Source organism: Hippopotamus amphibius, chromosome 16 (assembly GCF_030028045.1).
Source record: "Hippopotamus amphibius kiboko isolate mHipAmp2 chromosome 16, mHipAmp2.hap2, whole genome shotgun sequence".
In the NCBI taxonomy this organism is placed as follows: domain Eukaryota; kingdom Metazoa; phylum Chordata; class Mammalia; order Artiodactyla; family Hippopotamidae; genus Hippopotamus; species Hippopotamus amphibius.
Window position 1 is genome coordinate 33,206,553 of NC_080201.1, and position 12,002 is coordinate 33,218,554.

Sequence of the window (12,002 nt, forward strand, 5' to 3'; positions counted from 1 at the left end):
TATTTTTTCAAAGTGGAACCAAAATGTGTCCAGACCTTTCCTGGCTACTCTGCCCTTTCTGTCCTGTTGATTTTGCTTTGCCTTATGACAGTGAAGAATCAGTGTCTAGCATTTCCAGCAGCCAGGTAGAGTGTGTACACATTTATTAAGATTAATTAAAAAGTAACAAATTCTAAAGTAATAACATTAACAACCGGTAGAAAAAGTGCAGGCATTTTGACAGTCTTTTTGAATTTCATTAAAAGATGGTAGTGACAAAAACCCCAGAGACTATTTCTACTTTACTAAAGAAATAGGTCACAGATTCAATTACAGTCACTGAAGCATGGACTCAATCTATCATGGCAAATTAAGTACATTTTAGCAACCTACTTTCCTTTAAAAATTTTATAGACACTTTCAGTGGAAGAAGAAAGACTATAGAAAAAAAAATGAAATTGCAAAACCAAGTCCCACCCTCACTCCCCCCTCGGCTTTGAGTAAGCATTTGGCGTATTTGCTTTGGGTATAAGACAGAAAATCATTAAGAAATACTCAGCTCGTTCACAATTATTACTCTTCACTTGTTCATGGTTTAATGATGCAGATTTGGAATTGGGAGTGGGAAATGGCTCCAAATTAGAATCGCTAGTCTTCAAAGAGGGGCTTTGTTCTACAGGCTGAGCCCCACCCCCTTCTTTTACAAGAGGACTATTGGTACTTCATAGCTTTTATGAAATTTTTGCCTTAGACTCTCAGAGTGAATACTCTGTGTTCGTTTCTGGAAAGATAAATAAATAAATAAAAAGTGCTCGTTCAGCCTGTGGATGTGGTTTAGCCAAGTGCACATATTGGGACAACGAAACACCCTTTCGCCCGCTGCAAAATTGATTGTATGTTGACAACTGGAATTTATGAAGGGCCTCTTGAAGCGAAGCAGCAGGGACCATCTTTAAGACACTGCAGCAGCAATAGCAATCGTAGAGCAGGAAAGGGGGAGACCCTTGTGCTTCCCCTTTGACAAGTAAGAATCTGGGGCCGGGACGTTCGCAACACAGAGTCTTAGGAATCTGTTGTTTGGCCTGGCCAGGATGCTTCAGAAGCCTCTTAGGTCTTATTCCCGAAAAGCATTGCCACCAAAGCACCTACTCAGTTGAGAGCTGGTGTTGCTCATCCTCTGCAGTCTTGCCTTTTCCCCTTAGAGCTCTGGCTCGTCTTCTCCTGATGCCTCTGTGAAATGGGCACAAACGAGACAAGGGATTGCATTTGCTTCCAAAAGAGGTGACAGGGACGCTTCGTGCATCTCTGAACTGTCTTGCTATTGCCCAGTTAAACAAGAGCCTCTCTTCATCCAGGCAGGAGACTAAATTCACTGTAAAGGCCCGGAGAACCTCATTTCTAATTTTGATTGCAAAATTGCAACTTCCTTAGGAAGTAGGTTTAACAGTAGCTGGTCAGGTGAAGATTGCACATAGTCAATATCACGCTTCAGCATATTTCAAAACCATAAGTATCCACAGCCTACTTGCTTGGGAGTGTATATAACTCTGAGTTAAGAGCCAACAGGTCCTACAGCATGAGTTCCTTCAAAGTACGGTATTAAGGTGAATGTGTGCTGGGGTGTCTACCTTGTGTGCTGTGAAACTCTGATCTGTGTGATTGCTCCTGGAAAGGGAGAGTTACGAGTTGGGGAGTGGTCATAATTGTTGGTTCGTTCAATTACATTTACTTTACCTGGCTTAAATAATAGGACAAAAAGGGTATGTTTTCAGAAAAAAAAATGTAGACATCCATCTTTGATGGACCATTGCAAAGGCAATGTAGTAAAGTGGATTTGGAACTGGAAGACCTGTACCTTTCAGCTTCCTATGAGCAGCCTTGGTCAAGTCTTTGGAGCTTTTTGAGTCCCAGTTTTATTAAATGTAGACATGGAAATTCTCTGTTTTCCTTGTATTTTTTAATAGGATTCTCATTAGATCCTAAAACAATTTTCATGTTTATGTAGCACTTATTTACAGAGCATTTCTCATAAATCATTACATGTAAGCCTCACGCTTAATACTTTGAAATAGATATTATCTTCCCCAATTTACAAATAATGAAATAGAGGCCAAGAGTTTCCCAAGGCCACCAAACACGTTAAGTGGCAAGTACTTAAGGCTCCCGAGTTTAGCAGTATTTCTAATAGACCTTAAGTGCATTGTTTTAGATAAATGATAGAGGGGAACATGCTTAGGAAATTAAAGTGTGTCATGTACATGGTACATTGTATTATTATTTAGAGATTCTCCCTTTGATGTTACATAAAGAGAAAGGTAGACAGAAATAAGCTTTAGTTACAAGAGTCAGTCACTCATCATGCATTAGCAGTGAAGTTGGTACCTAACCAGCAACTGCATCTCTATATCTAGTGTTGACTTAAAAGAGACATCACTCCATTGATTCCTTTGATCGTTTACCCTGCTTTCCTTTGCTGGTTTTCACTTCAGGGTGACACATAGCTGACCTATTAAACAGTCATCTTTGTCCACATGGAAATTAATTAACTGGTAATTGTCTCCAGCATATAACGGTGAATTAAAGCTCAGGAAGTAAAAGGAAGATCTCTGGAAAGTAGACTAGCCAGGGTTTCTTGGTTGAGTTATTCCCTTCCCTCCGAGTTAGACTAGCCAGGGTTTCTTGGTTCTTCCCTCCAAGTTTCATTCTGCCTTCCCCTATACCTGCTCCCTGAGAAGCTCAACCACCTCTTGATGAACTTGGCATAATAACCATGCACAGCTGGACTGCAGTATGGCTTGAGAAGAAGTACACTCACAGCCTGTGATGTTAGATGAGCTTCAATTTGTTCCAGCCGCTTGCTGTGTCAGTCAGACTCCAGGCATCAGTGTGAAAAATGGGAAATTTAGTTACCTATATAGATAGTAATAGCAACAGTCATACCTTGGAATTTTGTAATATTTTTCAAGTTACTCTGCACATTCACATGTGTCAGGCAATGCTTATAACAATTTAGTGAGATAGACAGGATTCTTGTTCTTCTCATATAGTGAACAGAGCGAGACTTGGGAATATCTGACCTGTCCTCTCCTGCAGCTGGTAAGGGGCAGGCTGATGTCTTGACTAACCTGGCCCCTTTGTGTGGACAGCCATGTTCTGCCTGCCCAGGACTGCCTTTCTGGCAATAGGCCCCCTTTTATTTTGGGAGCTCTTGTGCTCCCACCTGCAAACCTTTGTTTCCAGCTACTACATTCTTCTCAGACCTTATCTTCCTGGCCATACTTGACTGATAGAAGGTTGGGCATCTGACCTAATTTAGGCCAGTCTTTCTTTAGACGTCTTCAAATTAGAAATGGGAAATAGAGTCAAGAAATTTCCGGTAAAAGAAACTTAGACAGGCATGATTTTTACTGTGTTGAGAAAGTTGGGTTGAGGGGAAAGAATGAAACTGACGGGGAAGCAAATTTATGTCTCGGTTATGTCATCTGTAAAATGGGGGATAATAATAGAGCTGCTTCCTTTGGTTATGTAGAGGCTTAATAAGTCTGTTGCAAAAAAGTGCTTAGAATAGTGCTTTGGGCATAATATATGCTATCCAAGTATAAGCTACTTCTTATTATTCAATGAACTTCTAGTTTTAAGCAGGAGTAAGTGAGAGACTCTTGGCAGCACTGAAGTCACTAGTTCTAATAATTCCTAAGACTGCATACCTTGGGAAAGCAGTATTTCAAGAAATTCTTTCTTTTTTCCTCAAGTTTCTTCAACATACCCTCATATTTCTAAATGAATAAGTTGTCAAAAAAAGTGACAAGTTTTCATGTTTGTCTTTGGTCAGTAGCTACTTGTCTGACTCATCTGTACAGTTGTGGGCATTATTAAATGTAATTCAGAGAATTGAATACAGTTGCTAATTAGTTAAGCAGATCATATATATTTAAGTTCTCACTTTAGAAATTGGCTCATATACAGATAAGTGTTCCCTCCACCCCTAGCAAATCATTATCATTCAAGACCATGAAAGTCATGAGTTCTAACTTGACATAAACAAGGTAATTAATTCCTGAACAGATTTTGGTGCGATCTCATTTCTCTGGTTTTTAAATCAAGGCTCCAGATCCTTAATGTCATAGCAGTATTTTTGATTGGTTTAGAACCCAGAATGTGGAGCCAGATTGCTAGGTTAAAAACCTCACCTCTGACATATATTCTCTAGGTAACCTTGGCAAGTTTCTTTATGCCTCAATTATGTCATCTGGAAAATGGGGGTTAATGATAGAGCTGCTTCCTGTGGTTACATAGAGGCTAAATAAGTCAGTGTCTAAAAAGTGCTTAGAATAGTCCTTTGGGCATAATACATGCTACATAAATATAAGCTACTTATTATTATTCAATAAACTTTTCTTTTTAGTACTTTTCACATGTGAAGAACTCACTGTAATTTTTATAAATGAATATGTTAAAATTGTGCTTTCAAATGTCAAGAGCAAAAGCATAACCTCTAAATAGAAGGATATTTCAACATATGTCTCAGGAGTTAAATAAAAGATACTGAAAAACATAGTTAATGGATAATTTTAAGTGATTCTGTGTAAAGGACATTTATGTTGCTACTGAATAACAAAGGAATGTTAGAGGAAGAGAAATTTAGGTGAAGAATACCTGAAAATTCCATGTTTAAGATAAGGATGTTTCAAAGGGCTAGGAGGAATTAAGTATGTGATCACAGATTTGGAGACAATTTCTCTTTAGTTTGTGCTATGTTGAGATCAAGGGCTAACGACTTGGAGATGGGGACTAAGAACCAAGCAAAATGTCTGAAGGAAAACAACGATTCTATTTCATATTAAGTATGAAAACTCTTCTTTTTTTATTTTACATTGCTGTCATGAATATTGGTGGCAGAGTTCATTAGTATAACTGAGATGATAAGAATGACATCCTAACTGATGCAGTTAACTAAAGATTTTCATGCCTGAAAAAAGAAAGGAGAAAAAACCTCCATATTGTTCTCTTTTTAAAACCCAGAAGCATTATGAGTACCCAAGAGTTCTTTCTTTCTTTTTTTGTAATTAATTAGTTTGTTTATTGGCTATGTTGGGTCTTCGTTCCTGCACACTGGCTTTCACTAGTTGCGGTGAGTGGGCGGGGGGGCTACTCTTTGTTGAGATGCACGGTCTTCTCATTGCGGTGGCTTCTCTTGTTGCGGAGCATGGGCTCTAGGTGCCTGGGCTTCAGTAGTTGTGGCACAGGGACTCAATAGTTGTGGCTTGTGGGCTCTAGAGCACAGGCTCAGTAGTTGCAGCACATGGGCTTAGTTGCTCCACAGCATGTGGGATCTTCCTGGAGCAGGGATAGAACCCGTGTCCCCTGCATTGGCTGGTAGATTCTTAACCACTGCACCACCAGGGAAGCCCCAAGACCATATTAAGAAAAGAACCAAAGTGGATTATTTTTACGTTAGAAAAAATTGAGAGACTGGGCAGTACTATTGAGAAAGTGAGAGAAAATGTGTACTAGGAATTCTATTTTTTTAAACTCTTGCTCCTTGCATAATTCTTTTGTTTATGTGCAACTCTTATAGATGGTAGTTAATCGTAATTTCTATAAAATTGCATGATTTATACACACAAAAATAATGCTTGGACCATGAGCTGATACTCAGCTAGCCACATCTAAGAAAATGTTTCTGACTCTTGTGCACTCAGTATCCCTAAGGCAGAACTACTTGACAATATCTAATGGATATATACAAATAATGTCACAGAGAAAATGTGGAGTATTCTGTTATAATGGTATACTTTCAAATTTAGCTCCCTTAAGCAAAGGTAGGCATTGCATTTCAGAACTTTTAGCTTTTTTACAAAGTGTAGCAACATTTTAGATTTTTATTTGCTAATTCTTGGTAGATTTCTACTCAAGTGGGGCTAATTAGCCAATCATGAAAACAGGCATATAGACCCATATATATTGTTTAGTGTGTACCAAAAGTTCACTGTGTACTATGTGGAGTGTATTAGGTGAATTTTTGAGAGATTTGAGATTGATGGACTGGAGCTCATGGGATTTTGGTACACATGAGATGTATCCTTCCCACTTTGGAAAGTTCAACGTAGAACCTGTTTTAGGTTTTAGAACTTTTTTTTTTCTCAGAACCTGTGGCAAACTTTCTTTCACAGCAACTTAAATAACTGTAAATAGAATTTCCAATAATGTAATTCTTACATTTGTGTAGCATTCATGTTAACAAACCTTTTATGCACATTTTTGGCTTTAATTCTTACAAAACACTGTGCGATGGTAGCTCTCACCACCCCAAATATATGTACTAATGAGGAAACTATGGCTTGGAGAAATAAGTGGTTGGGTAGACAAAAATCTGTTCTGAAGCTTAATTAAATAGCCATTCTCCTTGTAGATATATATATATGAGGGATACAGAAGTTTTCAACCCATATAGATGTTCTGTTCTTGCATTTTTTCCTACCTGTATCCTCTTGATACTTATCTGCCTAGAATTCTGAATGCTTCAGGGTTACTGAGCAACATCCCGCTTTCTATGCACCAGGTATCTCTCATATAATGTCTATGAATTGTTTTTTAAGTTTTCTAAAGCTAATACCTAAGGCTTTCTTCAGGACATTTCACAATAGATTTTCTTATAGTTATGCATCAATCAAGATAGACCCAGAACTCTCAAAAAGTTTTTTATTTGTTCAAAGAGGCAATGCTTTATAACTTATTAAATTCCAGAAAAAGTAAATAAATACTATGATTTTCCATAATCTGTTTCTTCCTTTTGACTTTCCTTTTAGACAGTGCACCACTCACTCATTCTTAGCAATGACAGGTTAGGTGAGATTGATGTTATTCCCAGCTTCATGTAGTGGTTCTGATTGCATTAAGCCAGTAAGCCACACAGATCTTCCTAGCTGAGACTGGTTCAGGGATGGACCCATGACCCAGTCTGAAGCAGTAAGAGGGTCCATCACAGGTGAGGGAACTTTAAAAAGTGACGCTGTTTTCTTCTAAAAATGTGGTTCAGTGGGACCCTATGAGATCTGGACCTGCTTGGATAATTTTGTTACCACAAGAAGATAGCGTAGAGCCACTGAAGCTATGAGGTAACGCTGGCAAATAAACCTAAGGCCTCAAGGACTGGGTCCATGAGCACATCCTTTGAGCAGCTAGGACTTCTGGACTTTTCTAGTGTGTGACCAATACTTTTTCTTTATTATTTAAGCCAGTGTGGCTGGGTTTCCTAGCTTATACAGTGTGTATTTGGCCCTCATACAGGACATGCTAGCTCCTTTCTAAGTCTTTTCTCCCCTTTCTCTCTTTCCACCACTCTCATCCATGGAGAAGGAGAACTGGAATCCAAAGACCTGAGTTCATGCTTACCTTTAGTACTTACCTACCGTGTGTATTGAATAAGACAGTAGCCCATATTGTATATTGGTGAAACAGTGATGGTAAAAACAATATTTTACCTACAGGAGGATCAAATGAGGTAATGAAGATCAAAGCACCACACAGATAGTAATTATCTTTCTGAACAGTGCTAATTTAATCTAGAAATTGTTTCTGTGCCCATTTCTCCCAAGTTCTTTCCAGGGATAGATTTATAGTGATATGGTAACAGATCTATAGCCAGGTAGAAGCAAGAAGGATTATGTGCAAACAGGTCATAGCAAATAAAACTCTAGTTTTTAGTGTCGTAATTATTTTATGTAGGCCCTGACGACGCATTATGGAATATTTCACTGAATGGAAATCACTGCAGACTTTAAGCAGCAAGCTATTAAGAGACAGAATTCGTACATGGTGATGGATCATATTAAAATAATTTAGTTCAAAGTAGGCATCATTATATCTCATTTAGAAATTTCTCCTAATGTGAAGAAATGTTTCTGCATGGTAAGTTTGCTGCCAGAGACCCTTGCAGCTCCCTGGGGCTGGAATGCTAGGAGTTTTGGAAGCTGGGCAGTGTCCCTTTGACCTCACTAAGGAGTGAGCATGTGCCCTAGACTCTTCCCTCTTGCCTAACTGTTGTCTGCCCCAGGCCTGATCTTTTCAGGAAATGATATACAGTTGCATAAACAAGTTCAAAACAGACTCCATTTTTCTGGTCTCACCAAATCAAGCTTATAAATACGGAAAAAGCATTCACTAGTGCTTCCTGCTTTGTGGTTGAATTCATTCCGATTGCCCCATCTTGTGGAAGAAAGAAAAATAGCCAGATTTTCCCCTCTTTGGGTATAAGCCCTAAGAGGAACAAATTGAGGCCATCTGTCTTTCTCTATCTCTGTCTATCATCTCTTCTCTTGCACATAATACATTTCGAACAATTTATTCTGAAGAAAGGCCGATATTCCTCATATATTTGCAACCCGACCTTCTTTCCTTACTGATAGGACTAGTGCATGTTGACTCTACCCACAAGTGCTAGACAGAAATCTGTTGCTGCTTGGAGGACTTAAGCTCTGCTACCATAATTTAGGCCCAAGTCAGACTGCATTTCTGCGGGTCTCTTAGCTTGCTAAGTTCTTCTCAGGCTCCTGGGAACATAGCGACCATCACCTTTCGTGTTACCTGAGATATTCTCCCCTATTTCCATACTACTTTTTATGCATTCGTTTGTACATGGAAGTCTGTTCAGAGGAAGGATGGATGAAATCAATTCATTTATTTGTTCAGTTTACTTATTCATTCACTTATTCACCCATTTAACATTTTTTTATTGAGGACCTTCTAAATGGCAAGCACTGTACTGGGTACTAGGGAAATAGTGATGGCCAAAACAGCCCATCTCTACTGTGACAGAGTCTGCACCTTAGTTGAAGTTGACTACACAGACATTAATCATATAATCAAACAAATATATATTATATATTTGCAAATTCTGATAAGCCTATGAAAGGAAGTTAAAGGGCACTCTGAGGCCATAAAAGAAGAGACCTGACCTGTGGGACTTGACCTTTCCTGATGAAGGGACATTTGAGCTGAGATCTGAAGAAGTGGGAGCTACGGGGGTGGCAAGAACATTCTAAGCAGAGCCTTTGAGTCCTGAAGGATCATAGGGCCTGGAGTAGAGAGAGATCAGTGGCTGGAATAAAGAGAAAAGAGGAGAGTGATTCCTGATGAGGCTGTAGAACCTGGCAGGGGCCAGATTATGTCAGGCCTTGAGGACACGCTAGGAGTTTGCCCATCTGACCTTATGGTTTGCAAATATGAAACACTGTCCATTAATCAAACAGACTGATTTGGTCTCACCTTCCTCTGCTCTCACTCACAACAGTTGTGGCAAAAGAGTCAGTCCAGTACTTTCTGGATGTCTCTGTCTGGTTCTGGACCAGAAGAATGCTGTGGGTTCCACCATCCATCCTGTGCACATTCACTCTAGCCCTTTACTCATAGCTGGAACTTTAGAAGGTGATGTGCAGTTTCTTAAGTTACAGTTTGTTTGCAGTGGACCTCTAAAATTTATCCAACACCTAAGGGTGTTTGTGTTTGTGTGTATAAATGACTGTTATTCTGTCTCTAAGCAACAGAGACCAACTTGCCTCCTCAAACAGTCAACCAGAAAGTTGCACAACACTGACATCTGGTGCTTGTGTGTGGTTTGAGATTGTACAAGGTCAGAAGGAGGCTCCCGAGACTAGTCCACACTGAAAAAGTAGCAAGACTCAATGTTTGAGAATGTGGGCAGGTGTGCGCACGCGAACACGTGTGCACACGTGCACGTGCCCCCCCCCCCACAGCCTCTCTGCAGTCTTTTGATTTGAACTTCTTCTGACTTTCCAGTAATATACATGATAGAAGGCTAATTTCAATATTTTCTTATTGTCAATATTTGCTAGTTGGACATATGGTGCCTATGATGGAAGGTGAGGTTCTACCTGGGTTTGGAAGAAAAACAATCGACAAAAAGCAAATCAGTGTTTACTTAGCATGTCTTAATACAAAGCATAGAATTAAGTGGAAAAAAGAGTCACTCATAAAAACAATTTAATAATGGTGATTTTCTGGATGATAAATAATATTTGCATAATAATGTATAATCTCTAAAGCATTTTAGCATGTATTTCCACATTTCCTCAATCATTCAACCATTTATTCATTCATCTAAGAACTATTTATTGAGTGCTTATTCTATGTGAGTGATTGGTCTAGGCTGTGAGAAATCTCTTGGTCCTGGCAGGGCAATTAAGAGAGAGGATAGTGTAGTTCTTAACCCAGTATGCTTTGGATTCAGACTTAGCTGCTCTAAGCATCTGAGTCCTTGTGTGTTAAATGGTCAGTGATAATAACAGTGCCTAGGTTATTGAAATGTTGTGAATATTAAAGAAAAAATGTAAATGTAAAACATTTACCAATGTTTAGTATCTCACAAGTTATCAAAGAACTATATAAAATAATTATTTTATTGCTAATTTTCAGTTTAGGAAACAGATTTTCAGCAATGGGAAATTTTAAAAAAATGATGGGAAATAAAAATTGGGTATGCAGTTCATGAGTTTATCAGTCTGGGAAGATATACGGATTAATGGAAATGAATAGGTCGGAAGGGTTAGAAAAAAGGGCTGGCCCTGTCATCAAGGAATTTTAGTGTCTAAGAGTTTTGACTTCATTCTGTAGGGAGATTTGAAGGAAATTCTGTTCTCAGAGTAATGCTTTTGGAATATAGGTTATGGGTTTGAATGATGGAAAGGGTCAGAGATGGGAAGCAGAACCATTAGGTATGAAGCTCTTCCAAGGGGCCTGGTCTGAATTAATTGGACCTGGAAGCACACAGGAGATAATGATGGGAATGTAGAGGAGGAGGTTGATGAAAGATATTGTAAAGGATGAATCTAGATGAGATGTCTGTTCATTGTTTACTGGCCTTTTTGTAGGATAGCTGCATTGTCATCTGTTGTAAGCCTATTTCATGGAAATACAGAAGAGAATAGTCTATTTCTTTTACTGGTTTGCTGTGTGTATTTTGTAGCGATCAAATTCTCCTCCAGAAAATTCAGTGTATTCCAGAAACTTATTTATGCAGTGAGCTCTTAATCAGAAAGTCCTCTGGCAGAGTACTGCCTGTGGCCATCAGAACTTTCAGACATTTTTCTTTCTGAGAAATGGAAGCAAGAGGGACATTGCAAATATGATATGGCTGGTCTTACGTCTAGGTGCTCTGGGTTTGGACCTCCCAAGAGAGTCTCTAAAAGATGCTTCTAGAAAGTGAAAATAATTGGATCTTTAATGAAGTGAAAGTAAAGAGAATGCTAACTAAGAGATGGACACTATTAACTCATTTAGTAAATGTATGTAAAATTTTATGACCTATAGCAAATATTCTTTTCTTATAACTGGAACATTTGTCAATATTGATTATATGACCATAAAGAAAACAAATTCTAAAATGTAGAAGTCTTGGAGAAACTCAAACGCGGGTTTACAAAGAATTTAGAAAAGTATGTAGCTCATTGTGGATATTTCAGTTATTAAGCAAGAAAAATGTAAAACCCAAGGAGAAATACACCAAGGCACATATTAATCAAACTAATGAAAATTAAACACAAAGAAAAAATATTAAAAGCAGCAAGAGAAAAGCAACAAATAACATATAAGGGGAAACCCATAAGGATAACAGCTGATCTTTCTGCAGAAACTCTGCAGGCCAGAAGGGAATGGCAGGATATACTGAAAGTCCTGAAAGAGAAAAATCTACAACCAAGAATACTCTACCCAGCAAGAATCTCATTCAGATTCGATGGAGAAATCAAAAGCTTTACAGACAAGCAAAAGTTAAGAGAATTCTGCACCACCAAACCAGCCTTACAACAATTGCTAAAGGAACCTTTCTAAGTAGGAAACACAAGAGAAGGAAGAGCCCTACAAAAACGAACCTGAAACAATTAAGAAAATGGTACTAGAAACACACATGTCAATAATCACTTTAAATGTAAATGGATTAAGTGCTCCAACCAAAAGACACAGACTGGTTGAATGGATACAAAAACAAGAGCCTTCTATATGCTGCC